The following is a 19288-nucleotide window of genomic DNA, read 5'->3' as shown; positions in this document are numbered from 1 at the left end:
TTTGCCGGGAAGGTAACGGAATTCGCCTCACAATTTGATAGTTTGGGTAGTCCGATGGAAGAACCTGAACTCGTAAAAAAATTGCTCGATAGCGTTCCGGACCGTTTTATTGCTATTGTAGCAACTATCGAACAATGGGCCGATCTTAAAACTATGGTGTTTGAAGATTGTATAGCAAGGTTAAAGGCTTTTGAAGAGAGAATCAAAGGCAAGGAAGCATTGGCCGAGATGGGAAAATTATTGTATGCCAAAAACGATAATCACGGAAAAAAAGACACCGATCATGACCGGAAAAATTCTGCTCGGGGTCGTGGCTCCTCGGGTTATAACCAACGGGGCCGTGGAAGAGGCCGTGGTCGAGGTTCGAGTAGAGGAAGGGGTCGGTTTAATCAAAACTATGATAACCGAAAAGACGGTAACCAACTGAACACGAACAACCAAGGAAAATAAGGCAATCAAGGTAATAATAATAATCATGGTAGAGATAAAAGCGGTGTTCGGTGTTATAATTGCAATGTTTGGGGCCACTTTGCGTGGGAATGTCCGAGTCCACCGACTCAATAAGCAAATCCTAACCAAGCCGAGGCTAAGCCGCGAACCCTTATGATGGCCTCAGTTGAAGTTGATAAAGATCAGGTCATGTTAAACGAAGAGAAGGTTCATCCAATCCGTTACGCAAACAACTCGGTAAGCGATTCAATTTGGTATTTAGATAATGGGGCGTCTAATCACATGACCGGATGTGAAGCCCACTTTGCCCAAATTGATTATCGAGTGAGCGGTTTGGTGAAATTTGGAGATGGTTCCAAAGTGAATATTAAAGGGAGAGGTTCCATTATTTTCGATTGTAAGAATGGTGAGCAGCGGGTTATGAATGATGTTTATTGCATACCCGACTTATATAGCAACATATTGAGCATCGGTCAGTTAACCGAAGAAGGGTGTAAGGTTTGGATAGCAAACGACCACTTGTGGTTATACGAGGAAGGAGATCGCTTGCTAATGAGAGTCCCGAGAAGTCCAAACCGTCTTTATAAGATCGAGCTTAGAATCGGAACCCCGGTATGTCTTTTAGCTTCCGTTAAAGACCAAGGATGGCTATGGCACGCTAGACTTGGTCATGTTAGTTTTGAAACATTAACTAATATGAAGTCTAAAAATATGGTGCGTGGTGATATTCAAATTTTACATGGTGAGCATGTTTGCAATGCATGTATTCTAGGCAAACATAGTAGAAATCCATTTCCTAAAGCCACCATGTTCCGTGCCACGAGACCATTCGAGTTGGTTCACACCGATTTATGTGGACCAATCTCACCTCCTACCTTAGGAGGAAACCGGTATTTTATGCTTCTTGTAGATGATCATACGAGGTGCATATGGGTTTATACCATTAAACATAAGAATGATGCTTTGGGTATTTTCAAGAAGTTTAAACAGGAAGTGGAGTTAGATCATTCGTTAAAAGTTAAAGCTCTAAGAAGTGATCGAGGTGGTGAGTTTCTCAACAAACTTTTCACCGAATATTGTGATCAAGAAGGAATAAAAAGAATGTTTACGGCTCCTTACTCTCCTCAAAAAAACGGTGTAATCGAAAGGCGAAACCGAACAGTCCTAAATGCAACAAGAAGTATGATGAAAGCTATGGACCTCCCACAAAATTTATGAGGAGAAACGGTGAGACACTCGGTTTACGTGTTGAATCGGGTACCAACTAAAGCATTGAAGACGGTAACCCCCTACGAAGCCTTGATGGGCCGAAAGCCCAACATAACACACTTACGAGTGTTTGGGTGTTTAACGTACATGAAGACACCCACCGTCAACCTTCAAAAGTTAGATGATCGAAGTATGGAGGTTGTACATCTCGGAACCGAACCGGGATCAAAAGCTTATAGATTGTACGACCCGGCTTAAAAGCGTATTTATGTGAGCCGGGATGTCCGTTTCGAAGAAAGTCAAAAGTTTGACTGGTCTCGACATACCGACTCGTTTCAAGTCGGAGCCGGACCTGAATGGGTTGAATTTATAATCGAGCATGTCCAAGAAGAAGTTCAACAAGAAATTCCAGTTGAAAACGAAGACCCAACAAACCTTAACGTGCCTGAATTTGAAGACCAACCGGAAGAAAATCCCGAACCTGAGCTTCGAAGAACTGGTCGTCAATCAGTCCCACCGAAAAGATTTGAAGATTATGTAATGTTGAGTGAAGGAGAATGTCTTCTCCTAGATGAAGAGCCAACTACCTTTGAAGAGGCAAAGAATTCAAAGAAATGGCGAGAAGCAATGAGATCCGAATTAGTCTCAATCGAACAAAACAATACGTGGGACTTATGTTACCTACCAGCGGGTCACAAGGCGATTGGTTTGAAGTGGGTGTTTAAAACCAAACGTGATGCAGACGGGTCAATAACAAAGTACAAAGCAATATTAGTCGCGAAGGAGTACGTGCAAGAGCACGGGGTAGATTTTGATGAGGTTTTTGCCCCGGGTGGCGAGAATGGAAATCGTACGCTTGATTTTAGCAATTGCAGCGAATTATGGTTGGTTCGTTTACCATTTGGACGTTAAATCGGCGTTCTTAAATGGCGAGTTGAAGGAAGAAGTGTACGTGAAGCAACCTGGCGGTTTTGAAGTTCTCGGGAAACACGGTATGGTTTATAAGTTACGAAAGGCTTTATACGGTCTTCGCCAAGCCCCACGAGCTTGGAACGAAAAACTCGACAAAACGTTGAAGGGTTTGGATTTTATTCGATGTCCGAGGGAACCGGCGGTGTACAAGCGGAATACGAGAACTGACATTCTCATTGTTGGTGTATATGTCGATGATCTTATCGTTTTGGGCCACTTTGCGTGGGAATGTCCGAGTCCACCGACTCAAGAAGCAAATCATGGTAGAGATAAAAGCGGTGTTCTGTGTTATAAAAAATCATAACTCAAATATAGATATAAAACGAAAAAACTAAAAAATAAAAAGCTAAAATGTTTCGGCCATCATTCCCGTTCAAAAAATTTCTTTAAAAATTAAAAAAATTTGACGAGAAGACACAATGGCGAAATCAAAGACACAATGACGAAAATAAATAAAAGACACAATTATAACTAAAAAAGACACAATAGATCGGAAAAAAATAATACAATGCCGAACAGAATATAGCACAATGTTGAGTAATATATCACAATATAAAGAAAAAAACACAATATCAAGGGAAAAAGACACAATCAATGACGAAAACAAACACAATGATAAACAAAAAGACACGACTTTTTTCACATACCATTGGAATTTTCTCTTTTTTTATGTGAACGAGAAAGACGGTGGAAACATTTTTGTGTTTTACTTTTTTCGTTTTTTTATTAAATTATGAGTTATTATTATTTTATTTTATTTTATTTATTATTTAGGGGTTTTTTGTGTGGCTAAAAATCATTCTCATCTTTCTCTTCCCCCCCCCCCCCCCTTTGTAAAATAACTTGACCCTATGTTTATAATGTCATAAAAACTCCACATGTTATGTGTATATTTATCTCTTTTTAAGCGAAAAGTAAACAAATGCCAATAAATCAGTTATATGCCGACTAGCTTTGAGAACGTGTCATAGTGAACATATAATCTTAATGGGTATTGGTTATATGTATGTTAAAACGATATAACATATCAACAAGTTGTGGAATGTAGTTTAGGGCATGTTCACGGGTTCTAACTTCTAACTAGTCCATCGTGTTCGGGTAGTTTCTAAATAAGGTTTAGAACCATTTAAATCTATCTTAATCTACTGCGAATCATGTATAATATCGGATTTGTGCATGGTGATGATATATATCATCATAAGTCATGATTGGTAGCCTTGTACTTAGATCTGGTTTATAACCACACTCGCGGCTTGGTACAACATTTATATGGGTTATATCATGGCCTAAATCATGTTAGAATCTATTGAGTATTCTGCCGAGGATCTCCTAAGTCATGGGCACAAGCTTAAATCCCATAATAAATTATGAAAGCTAATAGATATGGAGAGGGTATCGGGTTGTGGAGAGCATACATTCCAATAGCAATTGTGGCTCAAAGAATCTGAATAGCATATTTACAAAGATCCTACATTCCTATGTGTGTGAAACAAGAAAGAATGGCAAGATTGAAGGTGAATCAGGTTCCTTCTTACCTTGGAGCTCTCGGGTTTGCTTTAGGTGAACTTGAATGGAAGTCGATCAAAAGAAAATAGGAGAGAGAGTTTAGGGAATGAGGAGCGGACATGAGCAAATTGCATGGATTGCTATTTTGTGACACATTCATTATATTGTAGAGTCTAATGTCATAGTTGTCGCATCATGCCTTGAGGAGAGGGCCGCGTAGTCTAGTCGTGGACTCAATTGGGATGGAGTTAATTCCCTCACTAGTTGGAAGGTTAATGGTTAAGGAAGGTGGATGAAGATTAGTAGAGAACATGACAAACACAAAGAGACAATATGGAAATCAAATATATGGCATGCTGTTTGAGTTCTGTTTGGTTTAGAACCCGATTTAACAGGTTTTTCCTCAAACTGGTCCAGTTTTAAAACCGGTTTGTTTCAGAAGGAGAACCGGTCCCAAAACCTACAGGTTGGGTCGGTTTGGGTGAAACCGGTTTTCTTGTTAAACCGGTTCAGGTCGATTTGTAGTGAATCGGTCCCAAGTTTTTTTTTACATCTCTATCCCTAGGAATGAGTCCCTGTAATATTGAGCTTTATTTAGTCTAGTTGGACCAAAGTTTAATTAAGCTTAAACAAGAAAAGTCACATCTCACATACTTAGTATGCATTATTAGATATTTAAAAAGCGAAAAATCGGCTTGTATCTTGGTGTGTTACAAAGTCTTTGTAAGAACACCTGCAATGGACTTTCGTGAGGACGTGTGTGGACCGCGAACCCTCGTCGCAGCTTTGTCTAGGGTCGGTGAATGGGGGTCGAAGGTAGGAGAGGGGGACATTCGTATATCTTTCCATTCTTGGGTGAGATCACTGCAAATGATCTAATAATGAAATTAGGAAGAGACCCAAGTTAGTTGTTTTGTTTTATCACTAAAACCTGAAGAGTAAATAACTAGATATATCAATACGATAAAAATGTTCACACAAAAAACAAATGCCTTTGCAAATGAAGTATACTAAACGCAGCGCAACTACTTACCAAATTTATTCATGCAAAGATCATGAGTTATCTTTTAATGTTATTTTAGTACTTTTAAAACAATCTTTAAATTCTAGTTTTATATATTTTCTTGGTACAAACCAAAATGAAGAAGCCTTCAATGCTCACTTTAATTCTTCTCATCACTCTAATTACTTCAGGTAAATTCTCAACATTTTTGCTTCATGTTATGCATAACATATTATTTCTCACATTTTTGGTCATTTTAACAGGTCATGATATGGTGAGAGTAAAAGCCTATCAGTGCATCGAAGAACGTCAAGCGTTTACCTGCGAAGGCTGCAACTTGGTGTGTCAAGTAGCCCATTTTCATACAGCTGCCACGGGTCGTTGCTACTCGGTTGAAGACGACCCCGCCACCGCTCGATGCTTTTGTTTCTATGAGTGCAATTAATCTAGTTTCATAACATCAACAATAACAATAATAACGATAACGATAACAACACTATGTCAAGATTACTATCAACTGTTATAAACATACATTTATTATTGTATTATTGCGCTATGTACAAATGCTTAACGCGTTACTTAGTCATTACTACTGGATCTACTAACTCTCTAATAAACCTTTAACAAAAGCTTCAACGATCCATTTTTGCGACTCGAGTAGCAACTCGTCGCGTTTCATCTCCGCCTTCATTCTCATCATCTCAATCTCATGAACCACATCCATCTTCATCTTCTCCATCTTCACAAACCTATCCGCCAATGCTTTAACCGACAACACAATATCGCCTATCGAATCATTCTCTCCCTTAACCTTTTCTTTCTTCCTACATTTCCACATCTTCCCCCCACGGTTTTCGTTCCGGTAACTACACGAATCTGAACCAGTCTTACTAAACTTTCTAACTCTAGCACCTGAATTGTGTGTTTGTCTTAAATTGTTATCAATTAGGGTTTCAACATTACATGAATCATCAAACTCAATATTATCTTCCTCTCGTGCAGCCAAAACCGGTTTTAATCTATTCGCAGGCTTACGTACATAACCGAGATCCGTATTCGTAACCGATTCACGTTTAATTCTCGAATTGACAACTAGATCTTTACCGTTACCGTTACTCTCCATGGAATCCATAGCATCGAAATAAAGCCACGTGGACGAACCAGCACGTTGCTTCTCGGCGCGGTAACGCTGCCGGAGTTTCTCCATCTTGCATCTTGTGGCGGCACTGAGCGGAAGTTTTCGGCGGAACGGCGGCGGGATACAGCCGGCCGACGTGTTCCGCCACCGCGTCCCAGTCGGCGGTGCGGAGGCAGCCGCGGCGGAGAGAGTACCATCGCTCACGGTAGGCTTGGATTAAGGCTAGGGTTTCGTCTTGTGTCCAGCAAGGCGGCGGGAATCTCCGGCGAGGCTTATCGGCGGTGGTGGACATGGAGATATTACGGTGGAGGAATTAATGACGGTGGTTGAAAAGTAGGTGGATGGAATGGGAGGTGAGTATGCTAAAATGCGCGTGGGTGGTGTGTGCGCACGCCACTAGGACCGTTAAAACCAACAACTCGTCCACCAGTAATCCACCAGCACACGGTTCCCACCACCAGCTCATTGCACCCACTTTCTTCATTTTCTATTTTTTCTCTTTAAAAAAAATTGAGTTTAAATTAAATAAAAAAATAGTATGGACTTTTTGGTTTAAAAAATAAGGGAAATTCCCGATACGTTGATGATGTCGTCGTAATAAAAACCAATGAATGCGGAATCCATATCAATAACCTTCACACGATCTCACCTCGTAAATTTCATGATTTTGGATGAAGAACAAAGGGTAATGAAGATATGAGATCAAAGTGGAGATGAAGATTCACATATACCTTATAAGAACATAGGATTTGGACGGGCCGGGAAAGAAAAACATAAATCTCGTCTTGTTGGAACAAATTTGTCTCAAATGCGTCTGCCAGGACGGATTTAAAATGAACAATTTTCAAGATTTTGATAATTTATACGGATCATAGGAAACATAAAAAATCCGTATGCGAAGACTGCTTTTGTAAAGAAGATTTAGTGAGAAAATATGGACGAACCCCGCAACGTTTTCAAATTGTTGGTTGACTTATCAGATTTTTTTACATGATCATAATATAATTGGTGTAAAATCTCATTAGAACTTATACCAAAGTGTTGTCCAATCCATATATTTTTGTTCATTTTGGGAACCTTGAAGATATGTGGGCTACTCTCTCTTCAAATGGTCCATATTGGGAATTTTTCCTAAAAATAATTGCACCCTCTCTTCATTTTCCACTTCGCCATTGCAGTGTGGCAACTCATCAGCTCGTGGTGTAAAATTCTCTAGATCTTTGTATTTTTGGTGGAATATCTTTTCTTGCTGCATAACAGTTTGAGGACACGCGAGTAAAAGAAAAAGGTGATTCATGGAATTATGATCATTGCTAGTTAGAGGATCTAGAACGCGAGAAAGGAGAAACGTACGAAGGCTAAAATGGAACTTGGAAGAGGTTTTGGGATATGTAAAGGCTTTGAGTTTCTTATGGCTCAAAAATAGGTATAAGAGTTGGTCAATCAAATCGCATAATCAACCAGTTCCATTCAACCTGAGAAATTTCCTCTAGACGGAACGAGGCTCTCGTTGAGAGATCTATTAGTGATTGGCCCACCCCTTTCTGGCAAAGAAAAAAAGAGAGGTTCAGGTGATTGACCAAAAAAAGATTCTTTCCTTTCTTTATGACAGAGCAATTGAATGCAGCGGTGCAGGGCCTCTATGTGACATTCGTCAAATTTGAGTCACGATTTATATTAGTTTTGTAAACTTTTCCAAGAATTCTACTATCCTCAACCATGTCCCCGGGGAGGTTTAGGTCCATCAAATCATGCTTAATCCTCTCATCCCAAGTCAATTTAGGTCGGCCTCTACCCCTTCTCCCCTCTATAGTAATGTTTTCTATGGATCTAACAGGATTCGTCGTTTGTCTTCTCTTCACATGTCCAAACCATCTCAATTATTTATAAAGATTATTACTAATTATTAAAATCATATTTCTATCATTTATTTATTAACATTATTATTATTATTATTAACTAGATGGTTTTTATTATTATTACTAATATTGTTAATATTATCCACTTGTTTTTATTGAAACAAAACCCATGTCGGGCCTAGTTGTCGCTTCACGTCATTAATACTCGAGTTACATTTTTACCACTAATACTATTAGAATTACAATGTTATAAGTATTAATTATTATCTTTAATATGACACATATAATTTTCATAATAATAATTATTATTAGTAAAATTCTTAAATCTATTAATAATGTATTCAACGACGAAGGTAATTGGTATTATATTTATTATTGTTGTTACTATTATTAGTTTTAACAACAATTCTCAACTGGTAGTATTATTATTATGTATTATTATCATCTTTATCTTATATATCTATATATCTATATATATATAACTTATTATAAAATCATTATTATCATTTCTATCCTAATTATTAATAATATTATTTTATTTTAAATTATTAATTAAGTACGAGTCCCTAATCATTAACAAATTAACCGGTAATCCGATTAACAACCAAACCTTCTTGTCCAATGTTTCCAGTATAGTTTCATTATGGTTTCAAGTTCATTAATATATTTTATTTATTCGTTTTCAATTAGCTTTCAAGTCGGATTTGTTCGTTTCGTTTACAAGCTTTCTATATGTCTATCATTTATTATTTTCCCGATTCGTCAATCGTGGTGAGTACTTTCATACCCCTTTTTTCATCTTTCGTTTTGGGTGACATTTCATACCTATCAAACTAAATGCTTTATTTACTTAAATCTTAAACCCACAAACATGATTGTGTACTTTACCTAAATAATTGCTCGATTTGGTGTTCTATGCTTACATGCTTATTTGTCTATATGTTTATCGCTTTTGGTGGTGGAACTATAAATCCTAGACCATTTGGCAACCCTTTATGGCAAGGTGTCGTTAACGTAATGCAATTAACGATAACTATTAAACCCTAGACTACTTGGCAACCCCTTGTAGCTAGGTGGTGCTAATGTGATTAGCAATTGTCAATAAAATCCTAAACTATTTGGCAACCCCTTATAGTTGGGTGTCGCTAACTTGTTAGCGATAACTATTTTATCCAAGTTGTAGCTTTAATTTATTGTTTTGTATACAGGTTTTGTGGCTTTTTATTACTATATACTTATATGCTCAAACTTATGAATTGCTCATCAACCCTTGTGTTGACAAACTTTATTTTATGAAATGTTACAGGTTTGACTTTTGTTGACTCGAGGACTTGATGAAAACGTTACAAAGACCTTTAGGATATTAGTAAAACGAACAATATAAATATTACTTGTATTCAAATTGTTTGTGTGAACGAGATGTGTTGTTTATTGATTTGTGGAAATAAAATGAGTTGAATAAATATTGTCACTTTAAATAGTGTCTTGTGTATTTGTCCAATCACGTTGCACCCCGGCATGTTCCGCCGCCTTTGGTCGGGGTGTTACAGATTGGTATCAGAGCCACAAGACTATAAGATAGGTGGTTAGACGTAACGACCTAGTATAGTTTTTACTTTAAGGTCCTTATACGTGTTGCCTATACGTGTTTACCCTACTTGATTGTTCATTACACTTGTTTATTTATATACTTATTTATTTTATCAATCATAAATATACACATACACACACTTTCATAGTACTCCAAGGTATCCTTACCTTAAAACGCAAAAACATTGGTGTTTATTGTGTTTTATGGATCACGAGCTTAACTTGGATCCCGTTGTTTCAAATCTTCTTAAAGATTGCCTCATATGAGATGACCACTTTAAGTAGTCGAATGTGAGCGTTCCGTTCGCCATCTTAACTTTCGGTGTTGAAACAATAGATCCACGGTGGTACGTGTACTAGTGTTTCGACATGACGTTGTATTTCAATTTATTATATTTGTTACAATCGTTATTTGAGTCGAAAATATGAAGAAGACGCGGTGGTACGTGCACATATTTAGACTCCAACATAGTAGTTTTGTAAAAAGGTTTTCAGTGTCGAAATATCAAGCCATGGTGGTTCATGCGCGATTTTCCCACCTTTAAATCTTAAAACATTATTATTATGTTTCAAAATTTAAACCATTTTTCCCTTTCTTTTATTATAAATCCTTATCACAAGTCTTCATTTATGAATGTTATATTTTTTCTTATTGTTAATAATTCTTTTATATCTCGATTTTATATGGTGAAAAAATTTTACACCAATTTTCTCATTTTGATTTCACAAATATTTTTATTGCAATTTCGTTCATTAAAATCTCTTCGTTATAAAAATGAAAATAAATAAATAAATATATGTATATATAGAGTTTGATCTATTCATAATAATTTTTAATATGCCATTTATTTTCATTAAGACGATTTACAAACGAAAATCTTATTATATAAATTTCATCATATTAAGAAGGTTTTATGATAAATTCATCTCAACTTTTCAAGTAAATCTTCTATTATATAAACTTTAAATTTCTTTAAAGTCCTTGTACAAAAAAAATTTGTATAAAATTTCATTTTTATAACTATTCCGTTTATATTGAACGATCCTTTCACAATATTAATTATTTAAACTTTTCACGACGTTTTAGTTATATTACATAATACCCATGGTAGAATTCTCATTACCTAAAAATCTATTTTACAACAACTTTCATTATGCATTTTTGCTTCATTATAAATTTTCACCAATAAAACTTGCATCTTATGATACAACTCGTTTTAAATTTCTTATGGTAGTTTCGCTTTGATTTTTCAAGAAAATTCGCAAACTTATACTTTGTAACTATTCTTGAAATCTTCAAGCAAAACTTCATAGAAATTTTACTTTAAAGACAAAAAAAAAATCGTTTATTTGTGATTTCTCGATTTACAATGTCGGTCATTTTAATTTACCATGATATTCTTCATTACACGATATAAAATAACGAACTTGGTAAAAAAAAGGATTTCATTTCGCAACATTATATTTCCAAAACGACACTCATCATTCAATATTGAGACCTCATAACAAATTTTGACATTCAATTTACGTATTTTAAATTTCCTCATAAGCAAAAAAAAAAATTATTGTAATCTCTATAAAAAAATTTTTTGTGTGGTTCACACACTCGGATCTCAAAAAAATTCTATTTATATAATATATATATTAACTTGTAAATTTTATTATTAAAATTTTCATGGATGCTTCAAACATTAGTTATAAATTATGATATTTTCAAATTAACATTTATTACTAGTCAAAAAAAAAAGAACCTCCCTATACACAACCACAAGTTCCCAAACACCCGTATCCCATCTCAAACTACCGCCTTAAATCAAACCACCCTTACACTTCAAAAGTTTCCCGAGCACTCAAATCTTCTCTCAATATGAACGAAACCTAAAAGATCAAGTTATATCCTCACATACTCAAGCCCCATGCAAAAACCAAGATGTCCAACATTAACCCAACCAAAAGCCTTAAATACCGACCAACACATTCACCAAATGCCTTGGACATAAACAAACCAAAGCTTACCCAACTATGACTCAAATCCTTCGATCCATGCTAAGTCAAATCACAAACCATGTCGCCACACCAATCTCATCCAACCATAGAGTTTGATATCAAAATAACAACCCAAACACTCCTTACCAAATACATGTATAAACCAAATCTCAACCCAAACTAGCCAAGATCAAATTTATCAACCCATCAACTTAACCCGAGCTCAAATAAGCCAAACCCCACCTATTAGCCCAACCACTATTCACACAAGTCATCTAAGCCCAACCCATTCAAACAAACTAAACACAACAAACCTTATCAATCCAACTCAGGAAAACCCAACTACGCAAGCAAACCGAAACATACTCACTCTTCACCAAATTTCCAAACCATTCACCATTCGAAGCCAAAAACCTCTCCATATACACACAAGCTTCGTTTTACCCTTAATTCTTTTATATATATATATATATATATATATATATATATATATATATATATACCTACATACAACTAGTGTATTTATAACAACCTCATGTATTCAAATAATCGCTTTTAAATTATAAACTTTTACAAAAAGGGGATGATTTACGTATTATTATACTCACATTTTATAAATCATCGTTGTAAATTGTAATACGGTAATGACAACAAAAATTTGATTATGAGGATTTGTTTTCGAAGAGATTTATTAAACGATTATATGTATAATTTCAAGGCTTTAAATATTGTCACCTAAGGTGATAAATCTTCTAATAACTTTATAAATACGAGGTTTCATTCTGAATGCTGAATGTAAGTTTTATTCAATAACAAATTACAACTTTCATCATTTTGCATAAACTAAATGACCATGGCTATACAAATCTTTTGGGACGCATTTATAAATATTTTATATGGTTACACAAATTTTTGCTCAATAACGATTTACGCGACTATTACCTCTTATTATTGCAAGCATCATCACTTTATATAATTTATTTTCATCACAATAGCTCCATGTATACAAACTCCTTTAACAAATTAAGCTTACAAGATTTACATTGGATAACGATCAAAACATTTCTTTAGCCACGCGATATATTGATATTATTATTCATTTTCTTGGAAACAATAAAACGACTTTACTTGAGACTTCACTTCGATGCTATTATTATATTTCCAATGAACATATAAAACGCGATTTACCTATTTCGTCATTTATTCGAGTTTCACTGTTATTGCGATTTTCTTTCCCATTGATGAGATGTTTCAATGGTAACTTTATGCACATGAGATTTCATTTTGGTGTTTTGATTTGACCGAATCCAAGCTATTCAATAACAATTTGTGTAATATTTTCAAAACTTTAACTTCGCCAAACATCTCGTTTATCTTTTTGAACGATATTATCATGACTATGTTATTTACCATTTGAGCATTTATGTAAACACGATTCTATACATTATTCTATATCATTTCATCTAATCTATTAACGGCCTATGTGTGGCTGTCTACAAGTTTTGGCGCTATTAGAAACCGTTATTATAATGACGATTATATAAATAGTTTCACAATTGTGGCCGTATTCACGTTTTATCACATTTCATCGATTGTTTTGGTTATTAATCAATACTATTTTATTTATATTGATGCATGTATGCGTCACCCCAAGAAAACTCACATCGTTCTCATGTTATCACATTTCATGTAATCATATCCTCAAATACTTATAACCTCAAGCTTGTTCACGTGTGAAACTCATCGTATGACGTTATTGCAAGTTGTATAATCGTTTATCCCAACTTTATGTGATCATTTATCGGACTTTTCATTTCTATTTATCAGGTTTCATCTTATCAATATTACTTAGTACCTCGATTTATAGACCTTGGTAACTACCTTGATGACTTTTGACTTCGAATCTTATTTCATATTGTTTACCCTAATTTTTTTTATTTGATCGTCTTACGTAATTTAAGCCGAATTGTTATTTTCGCCCTGGTTTATATTCTAAGACTTTAAACTGTTTCATTTATGTATCCCATTTTCCTACTTACTAAAAAGTCAATCCCGAAATTCTCAACCGCTATTACTGTTTTGTCAATATTGGTAAAATTCAACAAATTTATTTACACATCTATTATTTAAAGATTTCAAAAGAAATATGTCTTTTAAACCACACAATGAGACGAACCATGTGGACCATACGACAATCGAAATAATTATGGGTGCACACTTAATTATTGAATTCCCCGTATGGAAGCCATAGTAAGTGTGGTTGTGTGCGATAACTCAGACCCGAGGATGATGACAGAAAAACGATAAAAATGCGAAATCATGATAAGGGCATGGTGGATACGCCGCTGGTACATCCTATATATAAGTGCTTTTATTATGTTTCTCATTTGTAGCGTTTTTCAAGTCATGCAAGGATTTGACGTTATTCTTTTGCTAAAAAAAATAAAAATAGAAATCGTTCATGCAATTATCATACAAAAGACAATATTCGTTAATAATTACTTTTTCTTTAAGTTTATTTTAATTTCGGGACGAAATTTCTAAAAGTTGAGGATACTGTGACATTCGTCAAATTTGAGTCACGATTTATATTAGTTTTGTAAACTTTTATTTTTGTAAAACTGATTCAACATTCTTAGAACCTTATTTAGTTATTATATAATATTAACATAGACTTCGATCTTGAATAAAACGATGTTTGTCATAATATAAAGTTGTTAAGAAAAACATAAGGGGTTTAAAATGACTTTCGTAAACTCGTTATAAACTTTGGAAACCTTTAAACTCGTGTTAAACAATGATTGAAACTTGGAGGGCTTGTTTTGAAAATATGCATTACATATACATACACCTAAACTAAAAACCTAAACCTAAACATCACATTAAAACATCACAGCCGCCCTCTCTTGGCGTTTTCCGGCGCTGATTTCCGGCGTCCAGTGACATTCCGGCGACCTCCAACACCGAGCTCCAGCCACCACGTTACTCTTTCCCCGTTTCTCCGAACACCACCCACAGCCCTGTTTTCCCCTCTATGTCGTTTTTCCGGCGACCGAAGATCCGGCCGTCGTGTACCATCGGTGCTCCGCCACTGTCCCCCTCTCTTTCCCTCTTCGTCTCTCTCCTTCTTCGGTTGTCTCTCTCTCTCTCTCACCGTCATCTCTCTCATTTTCTCTCTCTCGCGCTTTCTCTCTCTCTCAGTCGCACCTTCTCTGTCTCTCTCTCATCTCCGGTGGATTTCGGCTCGGTTCATTCCCGGTATCGAGCCACGACTCGTGAACACGAAAAAGGTATATAATTTGGGTGTTAGTGTTATTAAACTTCATATATCTATTATCGGATTTAAGTTCGTTAATAACCGGTTTTATATATATTTGGTTATATACGTTAGAATGAGTTTGGTTTTAAATTGTTATTTAAATTATGGAATTGGTTTTTTTTAACATATTGTGTTTCGGGATTTGGATTTTTAAGTCGTCTCGTCAAGACTCGAGTTCGAGTCCCCCGTTAAAACCGATTTTGTGTTATTGTTATTAAATGTTGTATAATTAGTATAAAACCATTTAATATATATAAACTCATTATTTATAATGATTATTATTATTATCATTATTATTATAAATATAAAAGTTGCTATTATTATTTATAAAGATCAATCAATCAATCATACCCAGTAAAGTCCCACCATTAGCATAGCTATAAGTAGGGTCTGGGGAGGGTGGGATGTAGGCACACCGTACCTCTATCCACATGGATAAAGAGGTGGCTTCCAGAGAGACCTTCGGCTCTAACGTACATATGTATGAAGAAATACAAAGGAAATCAGAGTTCAAAAGTAATAATAATAATACTAGTAATAGTAATAATAATAACAATAATAATGATATTAATACTATTTATGTAGAGAAAATATTATTATGGTGTGTGACTAAAATAAGGTAAATAGAAGCCTAAGGTATTCTTTTCTCCCTAAAAATCCTTAACTTTAATTCTACTTCTCCAAGAATTCCTATCCTCAACCATGTCCCCGGAGAGGTTTAGGTCTATCAAATCATGCTTAATCCTCTCATCCAAAGTCAATTTAGGTCGGCCTCTACCCCTTCTCCCCTCTATAGTAATATTTTCTATGGATCTAACAGGATTCGTCGTTTGTCTTCTCTTCACATGTCCAAACCATCTCAATTATTTATAAAGATCATATTACTAATTATTAAAATCATATTTCTATCATTTATTTATTAACATTATTATTATTATTGTTATTATTATTAACTAGATGGTTTTTATTATTATTACTAATATTGTTAATATTATCCACTTGTTTTTATTGAACCAAAACCCATGTCGGGCCTAGTTGTCGCTTCACGTCATTAATACTCGAGTTACATTTTTATCACTAATACTATTAGAATTACAATGTTATAAGTATTAATTATTATCTTTAATATGACACATATAATTTTCATAATAATAATTATTATTAGTAAAATTCTTAAATCTATTAATAATGTATTCAACGACGAAGGTAATTGGTATTATATTTATTATTGTTGTTACTATTATTAGTTTTAACAACAATTCTCAACTGGTAGTATTATTATTATATTTTATTATCATCTTTATCTTATATATCTAACTATATCTATATATATATATATAACTTATTTTAAAATCATTATTATCATTTCTATCCTTATTATTAATAATATTATTTTATTTTAAATTATTAATTAAGTACGAGTCCCTAATCATTAACAAATTAACCGGTAATCCGATTAACAACCGAACCTTCTTGTCCAATGTTTCCAGTATAGTTTCATTATGGTTTCAAGTTCATTAATATATTTTATTTATTCGTTTTCAATTAGCTTTCAAGTCGGATTTGTTCGTTTCGTTTACAAGCTTTCTATATGTCGATCATTTATTATTTTCCCAATTCGTCAATCGAGGTGAGTACTTTCATACCCCTTTTTCCATCTTTCGTTTTGGGTGACATTTCATACCTATCAAACTAAATGCTTTATTTACTTAAATCTTAAACCCACAAACGTGATTGTATACTTTACCTAAATAATTGCTCGATTTGGTGTTCTATGCTTACATGCTTATTTGTCTATATGTTTATCGCTTTTGGATGGTGGAACTATCAATCCTAGACCATTTGGCAACCCCTCATGGCAAGGTGTCGTTAACGTAATGCAATTAACGATAACTATTAAATCCTAGACTACTTGACAACCCCTTATAGCTAGGTGGTGCTAATGTGATTAGCAATTGTCAATAAAATCCAAAACTATTTGGCAACCCCTTATAGTTGGGTGTTGCTAACTTGTTAGCAATAACTATTTTATCCAAGTTGTAGCTTTTATTTATTGTTTTGTATACAAGTTTTGTGGCTTTTTATTACTATATATTTATATGCTTAAACTTATGAATTGCTCACCAACCCTTGTGTTGACAAACTTTATTTTATGAAATGTTACAGGTTTGACTTTTGTTGACTCGAGGACTTGATGAAAACGTTACAAAGACCTTTAAGATATTAGTAAAACGAACAATATAAATGTTACTTGTATTCAAATTGTTTGTGTGAATGAGATGTGTTGTTTATTGATTTGTGGAAATAAAATGAGTTGAATAAATATTGTCACTTTAAATAGTGTCTTGTGTATTTGTCCAATCACGTTGCACCCCGGCATGTTCTGCCGCCTTTGGTCGGGGTGTTACACTATAAGATTATGAATAAGCTATTATGTCCTATTAAAGAAATTCGGCATGATGGTAGTAGAGTAGTCAATCTGATCTCGCGCGTTGGCGCCTATAGATGAGGTAGGCGAGGCTAGCTTGCCGTCAAAAGGAGATTGTCTTTTGTTTGACGAGAACGAGGACAATTGACTGCATGCTTATTGAGTAATTTGGTATAAAAATGCTTTAATGTAGGTTGTTTTGTTTAGAGTAGTGGTGGCTTTTCCGTACTCGGTGGATGAGTCATGCTAGCTCATCTTTGTTCTTGGCTTTTTGTGGCAATGAAGTGAACTTTTCTAAAAAATAAACAACACTAAAATCAACTTTAGTAATTAAATAGATTCCAGTAATAATAATTGTTTTTAAACAATTCAATTGATCTCAACAAACTCATGACTAAAGTCATAACTTACTGTTAATTGTTTATCTGTTGTGGGGCTTTGTTCGTTTGGATTCATCCTCTAATATTGTGTCACATCGTGTTGACTGAACGCTGATAAGCTTTGGATAATGCCCATACTCGCTCACTTGACCCTGATGTGGAAAAGCCCCTGCTCATGAGCCACTTTCCCAAACATTCCCCTCCAACAGTCAATAGCTAGCCGCAAGCCGGCTCGTGCAAGGCCATTAGCACCCCATCACTGTAAGATGTTACGGTGTTCGCGAGTGATGTGGCAGTGGAAAGGGGTTATTGCTATGTTGAAGCCACCACAACGTATAGTCTTATATTGTAAGTTATAACTTGTCTTTGCAACAACAGTTTGATCTCTCCGACACTTGCAAATCTAGGATTGAAATAGGATCTAAAAGAATATTACTTTCACTCTATAAAAATCATTGGGTTGCTTGTGAAATCATTGGGTTTTCCAAAAATGCTCATCTTTAGATGCAACTAAAACGATGTTATCACTTTGACTAGATGCAGTTTTGTACTTTAGTTTCTTCGAGAATATTCGTCACTAAAAGGCGAACAACATGTGGTTAGGCGATGATCACTATAGACTCGGTAGAGGCATAATATGCCTCAAACATGGATTATACAAGTACGTTTTTATCATACTCAAACCTCTTCAGCGAATCCAAAAAATTAAAAAAAGTTACTACATCGTAACAAAATTATTAGAGTACAATGGGAGTCATGCCTTTATAGCTTAATCTACAATCAAAATAAACACCTTAATTAATATTTCCACAGTCAAAGAATAGCTTCTTTACTAAACGTAACTAATGACGCTTAACAATTTGTTTACTATCCTTACATCATGTATGTCAATTTGGATTCAATTGTGTCACACCATAAAATCGGGGCACAATAAACAGTTGGTTGTTTGCACTAGATGGAATAGCTCCTATGACATGTTATAAAGGGCAATTACATTTGAAAAGGCTTTTGATTTATATATACGCTCGTAAGCAATGTTTTAAAAACCGGTATTTTACTTGTACTGGATTGGGGTAAAAAATGGTACAACCGGTTGAACCGGGTTATACCGGAAGGTTCAACCGGTTGAATAATTTACCTTATAATTTTATATAAATGTAACTTCAATCCAAAAATAACAAGTAAATGATTCCATAACAAAAAATAATCCAAAAGTTAATCCATATTAAAGAAATAATGCAAAAACACTCAATTTTTAAAAAATAGTTTTAAATTTACACGCTTGAATGTTAATTATTGGGTTAAAAGTAATTTTGAAAAAATATGGGTCGCAAATATCAACAATTTCTCGGACATAAAACCGGTTTGCCGGTAAAAACCGGTATTTTAGACAAAAACCGCCGGTACGATGTTATAGCAAACCGGCCAAAAAACCGGACTCAAAATAC

At 34.7% G+C, this 19288-nt stretch overlaps 1 pseudogene; it reads right to left on the bottom strand.

Moving 5' to 3' along the window:
• Positions 1–5419: 5419 nt before the first annotated feature.
• LOC143552334 (uncharacterized) lies at positions 5420–6780 on the bottom strand (annotated as a pseudogene).
• Positions 6781–19288: the final 12508 nt, after the last annotated feature.

The sequence above is a fragment of the Bidens hawaiensis genome, unplaced genomic scaffold (assembly GCF_021521415.1).
Source record: "Bidens hawaiensis isolate Kalapana, Puna unplaced genomic scaffold, B.hawaiensis_p1.1 tig00016848_1, whole genome shotgun sequence".
NCBI lineage: Eukaryota > Viridiplantae > Streptophyta > Magnoliopsida > Asterales > Asteraceae > Bidens > Bidens hawaiensis.
The sequence above is the reverse complement of the archived record's forward strand: the minus strand, read 5'-3'. Positions and strand labels throughout refer to the sequence as shown.